Here is a 6,000-nt window from a genome sequence, read left to right as displayed (position 1 = left end):
TTTTTTGGGCAACATGCTATACTATGACTTTTTTTGGACCAAAGGCTATACAATGATGTTTTTTGGGCGACATGCTATACTATGACGTTTTTTGGACGACATGCTATACTATGATGTTGTTTGGATGGCATGCTATACTATGATGTTTTTAGAGTGACATGCTATACTATGACGTTTTTAGAGTGACATGTTATACTATGACGTTTTTAGAGCGACATGCTATACTATGACGTTTCAAGAGTGACATGCTATACGATGACGTTTTTTGGACGACATGCTATACAATGACGTTTTTATAGCCACATGCTATACTATGACGTTTTTTGGACGACATGCTATACTATGACGTTTTTAGAGCGACATGCTATACTGTGACGTTTTTACAGCGACATGCTATACTATGACGTTTCAAGAGCGACATGCTATACTATGACGTGTTTTGCGCGACATTTTATACTATGATGTTTTTAGAGCGACATGCTATACTATGACGTTTTTAGAGCGACATGCTATACTATAACGTTTTTTCGACCAAAGGCCATACTATGACGTTTTTAGAGCGACATGCTATACTATGATGTTTGTTGGGCAACACTCTATACCATAGGCTTTTTAAATTGACATATTACTATGACTTTTTTTTGTTTTAGTTTTTTTTGTTTTTTACCAACATATAAGAATGAGAACAGTTTTTAAAATTACTATACTTTTACTTGTGCAATGAAATATTATTCTATGGCATTTTTTAAACGCCATATACTCTGTTTTCTTGAAAAACATACTATTTTGACAATATACTGCACTATGACATTTTTTGAACCACATATCATACATGACAATTTTAGGCTACATTCTATTATTTTGCACTTTTTGAACCACATAATAATCAGTTAGGTTTTTTTGCCAACATGCTATACTATGAACTACAAGCCATACTATGTTATTCTTGAAAAGTATACTATATTTTGACATTTTCTGAATTACATCCTATACTATGGCGTTATACACAGAGTGCTTTGGTTACATGTTGATTTATAATCTAGATTTTTTTCTGTTTTGTTTTTTGACGGGATTACCACAGACCTGACCGTGAACACCGTTGACACCCACCTGAGGGAGACGCTGTCTAAGATCTCAAGGCTGCTTGGTCATGGTCTTTCTGGTCCTGCTCCAGAACGCCTTCATCAGCTACGTCTTCTTTTGCAGAGGCCCTCAGATGCTGCAATCTCTGACCTTAAGGAGGAACTGCTACTTTCACTCTGTAACGAGACGGCAGTTATTTTAAAGACCCAGCTCCTGGCGGCTTTGAGTGAAAATTTAACATCCATCAAAACGGAACTACAGACAGTTAAATCTGAGCTGTCGGTCAGTATTTCAAGTCTGACCCGGCTGCCCTAAAGCACGCTGTGGGTGAAACGGAAACTTCACTCTCCACATCACCGACGACATTGTCACACTCCAAAGCAGAGCACCTGTCTGCTGAACTTTTAAAAGTGGACTATAAATGTGAAGAATGTGAGCAGCAGCAGACTGTGAGCAGAGGAACAGATGTGATCAGAAAGAAGACATTTTCTTTTTTCTTTTCTTTCTGGTTGACTTGATGCTGTCAGATGCAGATGTTGGAGCTGATTCTGATCTTTCAGGATAAAAAAGCTGCTTTTCCTTCACAAACTTTTCAGGAAATTATTCTCTCAGGTTTACTCTGCTATTTATATTTTTATTATCTGTGATTATTTCATTATTTCTTTATTGTAAAAATAAAGTTTGAGGCATAAAGACTCATTTAGTTATTTTATTCCTGAAATCTTTGACGTAGCAGAACAAAACTTCCATTTTCCTTCTTGTACTTCTGATACTAGAACTAAACGTATCTTCAACATGGATCATCTGCTTTTAATGAATCAGCAGCAACATCACAACAACAAATGAGACAATTTTCAACAAATTAATGAAACTGATGTCATTTAAAACTATCAGTCTGTTTTAGTGTCAAATTAAAGCTGATTACTGACAACTACAACATTAACATTACTGTTTTAATCACATTTAAGTTTCCTGAATGTTACATTAATGTCAACCAGCCACAGTTTTATGAACTTAATGAACCATATTACAGGAACACAACACATTTCAGCTGTTTACATGAAACTCAACACATTAGCTTGATGCTACGTTAGCTTTAATCAGGCTGCGACTGAGCAGCTAGCTCGGTTAGCATCGCTAACATTAACGCTAATATTTACTATGCTAACTTTCTTCTCTGGTCAACACACACTTAAACAAACTCCACCAACATCTGGAGTACATGGCACACATTATATCTGACACTAAAGCTGCATATAAAGTGCATTAAAAGCGGCATCGATACGAAAATAAACATTTACTTACCAAACTATCAGAGTCCTTTCAGTGTCTGCTGGTAGAATCAGCCGAAGGTAGAAAACTGGTTAAAACAAGCCAACGGGCAGGAAAACTGTCTGTGGAAAATGTTCTGCTGCTTCACCGATAAATAAACCAACAGTTATTATATCAGAATTAATCCAAACGAGGAGAACAGAGTCTCTGCTGCCTCCTCCATAGGACCTGTCAATCATTCTAGACCGGACTGTCAATCAAGTAGTCCCGCCCCCTGGCTTCGCAAAACTTTAGCTCTATAAAAAAAATCAATATTGAATTATTTTAAGATCGGCCACCTGATCTCTCATTCTGACCATGAAAACTCACGAAAAAAAATGTATGTACAGTCTATGCACCGTACTCTGTTTGGGACACTTGCTGATGACCACTTCCGGTCTCAGAAAATGAAAAAACGGACCTTTTTTCGTTTCTGTCTCTTAATGATTTTACTTTCTTGTTATTCTAAATATAAAACGAAAATCAAAGCATTTAAAAAAAAAAATCGTATATCTCTTTTTGATCACGAAATGGTAAAACGCCGTGTATTTCAATTTTAATTTTTGTATTTTAAAACGAAAATCAAATAACCACTAGTTTTTTTGTTTTTCAATACCCGTTTCAGAACGGAAAATCCAATTACAAGATCCATACACGGACCCGGAGACCAGTCACAAAAGCATTTCATTATGTTTTTAAATTGAGTCATCATTAAGTGAATTAGTGCCACGGGGCAAAGTTAATCTGTGCTTTTCATTTTTTGCCATTTTTAAGCTTGAGTTTGGTGAACTTTCATATGTAAAACTGCATCATTTACCATCAGCAAGTGATCAGAAATCCCGATTGGTGTGAGCTATCATATCTTATAATCTGTCCCACACCCTTAGTTTAATTCAATCCACATCTTTGGAAATGTAAAATGTTTTACAAAACAGGTATATTTCGCAGACCGTCTTGAAATAGTAGACAGTGATGCAAAAAAACAAACAAAAAAAAAAAAAACAGTTATCCTTTATTAACCAACAGTAAGTAACAGACGAGCTCAGAAAGTTAGAGAAATTAGATATAAAGCTGAAGAAGCTATAATTGAATAGTACTTGCATGTCTTTGGCTAGTTGTAAGCTGATATTAACAGTAGTCAGCTTACTAGCCTTGTTTAGTCGTCCATATGCCCTCTAACACTGCCTACTTCAGGGAGACGTGGATAAATTTAGCTGTGCCTCTGTTTGGCGAGACAATGGCTTTAACCAACTATAATCCACCTGTTTATAGTAACAAAGTATTAAATGACACTGAAATGTGTTACAGTAGATTCAAAAGGCTCAGGAGCAGGAAATGAAACAACACCAGCGTAAACATTTTAAAAATGTTTTTATTCACAACAAGAAACCATACAGGAACCGGAACTAGAATCTTAGAAAGAGAAGAAGTAAACTACTACTAGAACTAAAAAACAAAACCCATCTAGTGGTACGGAGGAATAACTACATGAACATGGAAACTGAAACTAAGGTTAACCCACGTATGGTAACACCAAGGTAGGGAAACAACTGAAAATACAAAACTAACCCAGCCTAGACTACCAGTAATTATGAGCTGAAACCCCAGACTAAAACTATCCTATGCAGAGCAAAAAATACATTAAGTTAAATACGGAAAGCTGATTATTTAATTCGACGTATTAACAATACAAAGAGTCTGGTGATACTAGGGCTTGGAGACTTAACTGATGAGCTAAGAACAGTCCTTTTGGTTTGACTTCATCCAGAACTCTCCCTCCCAGTGTTCACCATGTGCTTGGTAAGTTGGTATCAGTAGAACCCAGTCGTAGCAGATGTTTCCAGAGAAAGTCCTCTTTCCAGGTGTACGTTGATGTTCCCAGGTTAAGCTGGCGACAGGTGGAGACCCTCTGGAGAACAAGACAGAATCCATGGTTGGGTGGAAACCAGCAGATGAAGGAACCCAGGCAACTCAGCAGGCAGGAATCAGCTTTCTGAACACAGAAAACAGAATTACTGGCAATTCTAGGCTGGTGGCAAAGACAGTTCTACTCCCAGCACTAACTGGAGATTAGACAACGGTCCAGCTTTGAATGACGGATGCCATCTGCTTTTATAGAGACGTTCAGAGACCAGTCACTCAGCTCCACCTGCAGCTCGTCTGCTGATTACAATGAACCACACCTGCTGCCAGCTTCACCATGAACACACCTAGGAGAGAGAGAGCAGGAAGCACTACCACAGCCCACAGCCTTAAGCTGTGGCTGTGACAAAATGGGCACTCATCGTTAGATTCTACTTCTTCCCTCAGCTTAGCAAAGCTTAATTTTGAGCTCTGGGGTGTTTCACTTTGCGCTACTTCATCTGCACTGTTTTGGTTATCCACTCTCATGTAACTACAGAAGGCAACTGGTTTAGCACTAGATACCATTAGAACTGAGAATTAAGTGGATCATGTAACAGCAAAAGAGCCTGACATGTCCCTCTTTGGTTGGTGGAGACCAAAAAGTAGCTACAACAGAAAGAATATTGAATCTATTCTCTTGAGGAGACCAGAAACATGACTCCTAGGAATGGTGCTCTGTAACTACCAGGTGTGGAAATAATCAACTAAATTAAAAGGTGATATGTCAATTCTGTAGTCACAACTTGTTTCTACTGCTCCAAAGTGGCTTAAAAAGGTTCTCATCATCCTACCCATAGCCCTATTCAACAACTGCAATAATCCATATCACGGAAATACCCAAGTATTATAACTATTATTATCATTATTATTTGTCTACAAGTACACACAGTACTGGTACTGTGTGTACTTGATAGAGTTAAAATAATAATCCAGTTTAAGCTGACTTAATAACCTTGCAGGCAAATGGTAGCGATTCTGCATGTTTGGTTGACCTTTTTGTACTGGCTCTCTGTTTAATGCAATTAAAAGGAATTAAATCAAGAGATGTCTACGAACTTAACAGCTTCACACAATTGGTGCAAAATGCCACAGTTATTTTCACAAAAAATTTTGGGAAATTTCATATTTATTCTGTTCAAAATTACCAGAAAAAAAGTGATCCACTCTTGGAAGGGGCAAGGTGACGGTCCACAGGAGGTAATGAAGAAATTAATGTGTGTGATATGGTTTTTATTGTGTTCCTCCACCACGGTGTCTCACTATTGGGTTTCACCTAATCTTATGTCATTCATATGGTTATATGAGCATCCCAACACACACAGACAACACCCTGTGGCTTTGCATTACATTTCCTATTCTGAATGTGCATTCAAGGGTAGTGATCTTGTATAATTAACTAATTATTCTACTGTATGAGTGGGCGTGTCTGTGCATGCAAGTTCGTGTACATATCGTCTTTGCTGCATTTGATCCTTCTGTAGGATTAAATGTCAAAATTGAATGAGAAAAGATTAAAATGAGGAAAATTAGTATAATGTCAATTTTCCAAAGAGGAGAATAATGCAAATGTGTGCGCAAGAGCAAAATTGTTCTGCCTCCTTTCCCTGGCTCATGACGCCAGGAGGAAAGCCTAATGAGTGTGTCAGCATGTGCTGGACAACTGTGGTGATGTGCTTGTGTATGAGAGAAAGAGATTGTCAG

General features: G+C 37.7%; 1 long non-coding RNA gene across 1 annotated transcript in view; it reads right to left on the bottom strand.

Annotated features, from left to right (window-relative positions):
- Nucleotides 1-3,748: 3,748 nt before the first annotated feature.
- Nucleotides 3,749-6,000, bottom strand: part of LOC129347723 (uncharacterized) — an 86,304-nt gene continuing 84,052 nt past the window's right edge. Inside the window, exon 2 of the long non-coding RNA XR_008599959.1 lies at nt 3,749-4,387. This is a non-coding gene — a long non-coding RNA (uncharacterized LOC129347723). The remainder of the gene's footprint in view (nt 4,388-6,000) is intronic.

This window comes from Amphiprion ocellaris, chromosome 20 (genome assembly GCF_022539595.1).
Source record: "Amphiprion ocellaris isolate individual 3 ecotype Okinawa chromosome 20, ASM2253959v1, whole genome shotgun sequence".
NCBI lineage: Eukaryota > Metazoa > Chordata > Actinopteri > Pomacentridae > Amphiprion > Amphiprion ocellaris.
Note: the sequence above shows the minus strand (reverse complement) of the source record. Positions and strands in the feature narration are given on the sequence as shown.